Raw genomic sequence first — 7,199 nt, 5'->3', positions numbered from 1 at the left:
AAAAAAAAAACACAAAAGACTACAACTTGCTTCCAGGGACTGAAGAAATTGAAAAAAGGTTGGAATCCATCAGTGTTCTTAGTCATCTTCTCCTTAGTCTTCCTCTCCTTCTCCCTCATCATTATCTTCATCTTCCTCTCCTTCATCTTCATCCCTTTCTTCATTATTATCTTCCTAACACAAGCTTGGATTCAGGAGTGGCATCCACTTCCGAAATGGCTTGCCTCCGGAGACTCTATGAACAGTGCTCAGGTCTTTCGTTCATAGGGTCACTATGAGTCATTTACGACTCAATGGCACCCCACAACAGCCTTCTTCTTCTTCATCATCGTTGTCATCGTCTTCCTCTCATTCTCCTTCATCATCCATATCCGGAACCAAATAACACTGTCCTGGACTTGGCCAAATATCATCTTTTATGACCTCTCCTAAATCATCTGCTGCTGCTTCAGCAGAATGACCAAGTAAAGCAGCTCTCTGGTTCTTCACGCTGCCTCTTCCTGCTGGCTTTATGAAGCATTTGACTTGGACATTTTGCCAAATCCTTTCCAGATTTCCATTTGATTTCAGTTGATTTTGCAGATGGCTCACCACTCTCATGCAAATGAAACTCTTTGGAGAGAATTTTATTTTCAAAATAAGGATTTTCATAAAAATAAAAATCTACTCTGTAACCTGATTTATTATCTTCAACATCTGTTGCCTCAACTCTGGTCAATGCATCCTCTCATTATCATATCTCATCAAATAATCTTCATCCTCCTCTCAGAGAAATGAAGATACTTGTGGATGGTTGACAAACAGTTTTACCCAAGAATTTGGGTTTTGGCAATCAATTCTGACCTCTTCTGAAAGAATAGTTGGCGGAGTTTGTTCTATTTCTGTTCTGCTTTCAAAATCTCCTCACTGGCTTGTCCATTGTTGTTGTTGTTAAGTACCATTGAGTTGTAGACAACTCATAGTGACCCTATGAATGAAAGACCTGAACACTTGTATAACTTAACTTACATCGTTTCTCCATGTTCATTCAGTTTCCGGAGACAAGCTTCCTGCTTCCAAGCTTGTTTTAATCGGGGAGCTCCAACAAACACCATCCACCATGGGTAACCATTATCACATCTGACACATCAGTGTCACAGTATTCAGCATCACAATAACTACAAGTTACCTCTGTACAGCAAATGAACAGATACCACTTAGAAGAATGTTTAACCAAAAACAGTTAAAGCCAGGCCTGAGGGCTGCGGATTAAAATCACCCACCTTTGGCTTGGTAGCATAACTTTCTATTCACTAGGCCAACAGAGCTTTCTCTATGTCTTTTTCCTTTTTTTACTTCGTCAATATGTTCAATTGCTTCCCGCTGTTCTTTTCCCTCCTTCAGCAATTCACAGAGACCATCTCCCGCAGGTGATGTTTTTTCACTAGTGGCTGGAGAGAAGACTGGCATTTCAGGGCCATGCTGCAAGCAGAGTCCAAGAACTAGAGGAATCAGATACTTGTCCTAAAAATGTTTCGCCCTTTAGCACTCTGGAGGGGTCCTTGGCAACAGATTGTCCCAATGTAACTCGTCTTTTGATTGTCTGACTGCTGAAAAGGCAGCCGATCATGGGTGTTGTCGGTGGGCCCGAACAAGATGAAATCGTTAAAAGCTTAAATTTATCATAATGCAACCTATTGACTCAGTGATGAGGACTTTTGTTTTCTTGATGTTCAGATGTAATCAATATTGAAGGCTGAAGACCTTGATTCTTCTGCAGCAAGTACCTCAAGTCCTTCTTAGTTTCAGCAAGTAAAGTTGCATCATCTTGTTAGTGAATCTTCATTCCTCAGGCCACATTCTTCCTCATAAAGTCCAGGCTTTCGAATTACGTGTTCAGCATACAGATTGAAAAGGTATGGGCAAAAGACTCCTCCCTGATGCGCTCCTTTCTTGATTTTGAACTATGCAGTGTTCCTTGCTCTGTTCAGACAACAGCTTCTTGGTCTAGGTATAGGTTTCACATGAGTGCAATCTAGAGTTCTGGGATTCTTATTTTTCTCAAGGTTAGCCACAATTTATGATCCACACAGTCAAATGCCTTTGCATAGTTGATAAAACACAAATAAGCACTCTTCTGTTATCCTCTGCTTGCAGCCAAGATCAAGCTGACACCAGCAATGATGTCCCGAGTGTTGTGGCCTCTTCTAAACCCAGTTTGTATTTCTAGCTGTTCTTTGTCTATGTAGTGTTCTAGTCATTTTTGGACAATCTTCAACAAGATTTTGCTTATATGTGATATTAATGATACCTTTTGATAGTTTCTACATTCAGCTGGACAACTTTTTTGAGGAAGAGGAATAAATATGGATCTCTTTTGGTCAGTTGGCAAGGTAACTGTCCTCCAGACTTCTTGGCACAGCCTGATAGGCACGTCCAGGGCTGCATCTGCTTGTTGAAATATGTCAACTGGCATTTTTTCATTTCCTGAGGCCTTATTTTTGTCCAATTCCTTCAGAGCAGCTTGAACTTCTTCCTTTATTATCATTGGATCTTGATATTTTTTTATTTCCTGAAATGGTTGCATGCCAGCCAATTCTTTTTGGTACAATGACTCTGTGTATTCCATTTTCTTTTAATGTTTCCTGGATCATTCAAGATTGTGCCCCAACCATCTTTCAGTATTGTAATTTGAGGCTTCAATTTGTTCTTCAGTTCCTTCAGCTTGAGAAATGCCAAGTGAATTCTTTCCTTTGACATTCTGCCTCCAGTTATTTTCACAACTCATTATAATATTTTACTTAAGCACAGGCAAAACCTGGAGTGATGAATGGGGTGTATATAAAGTGGGAATGAGTTTAGGGGAAAGTTATGGAATATATAAAATGCTCTCTATGTTTCTCTGGGTGTGGTTGCTTCCAGATGTACATATGTGTAAAAATCGTATGGTTATACACTTTGTTAATGTACACAATATATAGTATACCTCCAAACAAAGAAAATAAGAATAGAATATCAGCAAGCTGGAATATGCATGGCGGGATGTTGCCGGCACCGAAAGCAACTGTCAGCTCCTGGAGAAGCTCAGATGCAGAGGGGTTGCTAGGTCCCAAGAGCCTCATGAAGAAAGGATGTGTGAAGAAGCTCACGCAGCACCATCTAAGTCGAAGGAGGACGAGAAGTGGAGCAAGAGCGAAAGCAGAGAAAGGAAAGAACCTTGGCTCTGCCTCAGTCTGCGAGAAGCCGGTTCTATTCTTCTTCACTTGGTGAGCTCACACTGTAAATAGAAAACGTCCACCCTGTGGTTTGGGTGAGGTGAACCGTGCTCTGCGTACCCACCCAGCCACACCAAGTGTGCTGAAAACACAAAACTGCTTTGCTGTGGCTGCTGCGCCTGCAGACTGCCCGGGGCAGGCCGCCTTGGCTCCGAGCCTTCCTCAGCTCCTCATCGTTGCCCCTCCCAACTCCTAGCGTTGTAATGGTTTGGGGTTTTTTTTTCCACAGCATTGCAGCATTGGCATGGGTAGGACTCGTTGGTCATCGCTGACTACGCTGACCTAAATAGCAAGGGTCCCAAGGTCACTGTCATGGAGATGGTGTTTAATTTGCATATTTCCAACTCAGCCAGAACTCAAGTCATTTTCTATATTAAAAGCAAATATTGCTGACTTACAGCTTAGCATTAAAAAGAAGCAACAAATTGATATCTGTTCCCCCCCACACACACACACACACATATCCACATTATAGCTACAGGTCTATCTTTTTTGAGTTGTTTTCATTTATTTCTTTGGCATTCTTAACAATTTTAAAATCTATTTATGTTCTTTTAATGCACACGTACAGGTTAATGCTGTGTCAGGAATCCTATGGTTCTGTATTTTCCATCAGACACATGCATGTAGCCACTTAGAGACAAATGAAAATTACTGGGGTTGTTCCCGCCGACCAATCACTGACCCTCTAACGGGTGTTCAGAGGCAGTTGACTGCAGGAGAGGAGATTGCCCTTCTTTCTCCTGAAGAGCAACTGGTGGATTCGAACCTCGTGCCTTCAGGTTGGTAGGGCAGTTCTTTACCACTAGATCACTAGAGGACCATACATAGATTTAAAATCAATGCATTTTAGCACATGGATGACTCTAAATATTATGTTTGTAGGGGGAGGAAAGGAGAGAGGGAGATTGCCTTCATTTTGTAAATAGATTATCTGAAACTTCCGGTACCCTCCAGTATCCTTGAGTATAATCATAGCGACCCTGAATCCTGATCTGAGTCCTGTCCTATCCTGTGCCATCCTCACAATTTCTAACAAACTCGAGTCCATTGCAGCAGCCGCTGTGTCAGTCCACCTGGTTGAGGGTCTTCCTCTTCTTTGCTGACCCTCTACCTGTCCAAGCATCATGTCCCTTTCTAAGGAATAGTCTCTCCTAGCAACATGCACAAAGTATGTAAGATAAAGTTTTGCCATCTTTGACTCCCAGGAGCACTCTGGCTACACTTTTCCAAGACATATCTGTTTGTTCTTTTGGTAGTCCATGGGATATTCAGTACTCTTCTCCAATATGCAGAACTCTTACCCATTGTCCAGCTCTCAGAAGCATACATAGCAAGTTACTGAAAAGACCATGGTCTGAATCAGGTTCACCTTAATCCTCAAACTGACATCACTGTTCTTCAGTCCTTTGGAGAGGTCCCTGACTACAGACTCCCAGGACAATACATGTCCTGATCTCCTGACTGTCGGCACCAAGTATACTGATTATAGATCCAAATAAGACAAAGTTATTGATAGTTGCAATCTTTTCTCGATCTAAGATCTTGCCTGTCAGTCCAGTGGTGAGATTTTTGTTTTCTTGAAGGCTGTAATATCTGATCTTTTGCAGCAAGTGCTTCAAGTCCTCCTCATTTTCAGCAAGTAAGGTTGTGTCATCTGCATGCTGAAGGTTGACAAGTCTGAGTCTTCAATTCTAGGTCTCTCTACATTCTGTTATAATGGTTTCCTTTGTTGTTGTTGTTATTATTATTATTATTATTATTATTATTATTATTATTACTACTACTTATTGTGTGTTGTCAAACTGGATCCGACTGGCAGAGGAGATTGCCCCTCCTTCTACAGGGGAGCATCTGGTGGATTTGAACTGTGTGCCTTTGGATTTGCAGTGCCCCTTCTTGCCACTAGGCCACCAGAACTCCCTAGTTTCCTTTGTCTTTTCAAACTCCCCTTTTAAATCTTCTATCCACCTCTTTAACATCTCTCATCTTTGTTCTGGCTTCTCTGTGGTCTAGTACAAAATTCAGGGTCTCTTCTGACATGCATCAAAACCTTTAGGAATTTAGGGAGCTTTGGTGGCCTAGTGGCAAGAAGCTGCAGTGCAATCCCAGAGGTATGCAGTTCAAGTCCACCACCAGATTCTTCTTCAGAAGAAAGGGCAATCTCCTCGTGTGCCAGTCAGATCTGATTTGATGGTACACACACAAAATAATACATAATTTTAAAAAAATCCTTTAGGAATTCAAATTATATGAACTATGATCCAAAAATGTGAGTGCCTGCAGAAGTTAAAGATCAGCTGATGAGATCCTATTACTTAGGTTAAGATGCGCTGGTGAAGCTTGGTGCACCCAGGATAGACAGGATAACAGAGGATCGAGTGTAACACTGATTCCATCCCAATGTTCCCTCTTAGCTGTGGAATCACAACTGACTCACAGCGGAACCTCCGTGGAGTTTTTGATACTGTAAATTGCAAGGGGCGGGGGATTGCCCATCCTTCTTGGTGGATCCGCTGGTGAATTCGAACTGCCAAAGAACCATCAAAGGGACCACCTCTGGGTTAGGAGTGCAGCCCCCTAGGGGAAAGCCCTGAAGGGGTGGAGTCAGCTTCACGGCCAGACTTCCCTTTAGCCAGGACGTCTTGAGCACGACCTGGATGGGTGGGAACAGGAGGAAGGTTAAAAATAAATTCAGGAATATAGGATAATTGTTAAAAGTAAAAATCATATGCACTCCCATGTTTACTGTGGCTTTTTTCACAATAGCAAAGAACTGGAAACAATGCAGGTGCCCATCAACAAACGAATGGCTACAGAAGCTGTGGTATATTCACACGATGGAATACTACGCTGCATTGAAAAACAAGGAATTCATGAAAATATTACACACAATGGGTGACTCTGGAGGACATTATGCTGAGTGAAATATCTCTGTCACAAAAGGACAAATACTGCATAGTGCCACTGTTGTAAACCAGGACTGACAGTGGGGCTTGGGGGAGATCGAGAAATATGGGATAAATTATGTTTACTGCATTGAAACAGATGAGGGAGAGAACTGTTTAAAAGGGATATATGATTAGATATTATTGTCACGATAGGAGTCTGGAATGAAGGATGCACAGTGGAGTGGACTTGGGAGGAGGGATTGTGTAACAATGAAATGATTTTTCTTTTACTTTTCAAGGAGAAGAGCGAATTGGGGGTGAGGGAATGTGCAGGGAGAAAAGTGCAATAATGAATGACTGGAAACCCTAAGTCACTGTAAACTTTCATTAAAAATAATAAAAAATAAATTAAAAAATTAAAAATCACAATTAAAATAAAAAATGTTTGCATGAAAAAAAAGTAAAGGTCATGCCCCCCAAAAAAATTTCATGATAAGAAACTATATAGAACTTTAGATAATGACAGTGTAGGACCCTTAGTAGGACCCGCCTCACTTGACTCACCCTAATCCCAGCCCAAAGATCCAGAGAAAGCTTAGAGAAGACCCTGAGGGCGTGCAGTGGTTTACACTCAGCTGCTAACCAGACCTTCGGCCCTTCAAATCCATGCAGGAGCAGAAAGCTCCTGGAATCGTCCTGGTGGCAATGGCTGGATTTTGTTTTGTTGTGTTTTTTACAAACCTAAGTAGCTAGCCCATGGGTCGTAGTTTGTAGGTTTGGAGTTTAAGAAATAACACATGAAAATATTATTTCACCTGGTGACTAAGTTCTTCTTCCAGCATTCCTTACATTTTATGCCCAAGGAGACTGCCTTCCTTGCCTCCTGGCCTCTTCCCTGCAGGCCTAGCAGATAGTGACTTTCTTTGTAGGATGCATGTAAAGCACCCTTAAGATCAAACAATGTTATGTAGAATAATATAAAACCAAGCAACATATTTTTAAAAAAATGATGACACTACATCATGAGTTGTTAATGTTGACATTCTTTTTTTTT

General features: G+C 41.5%; 1 pseudogene; it reads right to left on the bottom strand.

Moving 5' to 3' along the window:
- Positions 1-78: 78 nt before the first annotated feature.
- LOC102845781 lies at positions 79-1,449 on the bottom strand (annotated as a pseudogene).
- Positions 1,450-7,199: the final 5,750 nt, after the last annotated feature.

This window comes from Elephantulus edwardii, unplaced genomic scaffold (assembly GCF_000299155.1).
Source record: "Elephantulus edwardii isolate Elephantulus edwardi_28Jun2011 unplaced genomic scaffold, EleEdw1.0 scaffold00215, whole genome shotgun sequence".
NCBI classification, from domain to species: Eukaryota; Metazoa; Chordata; class Mammalia; order Macroscelidea; family Macroscelididae; genus Elephantulus; species Elephantulus edwardii.
Note: the sequence above shows the minus strand (reverse complement) of the source record. Positions and strands in the feature narration are given on the sequence as shown.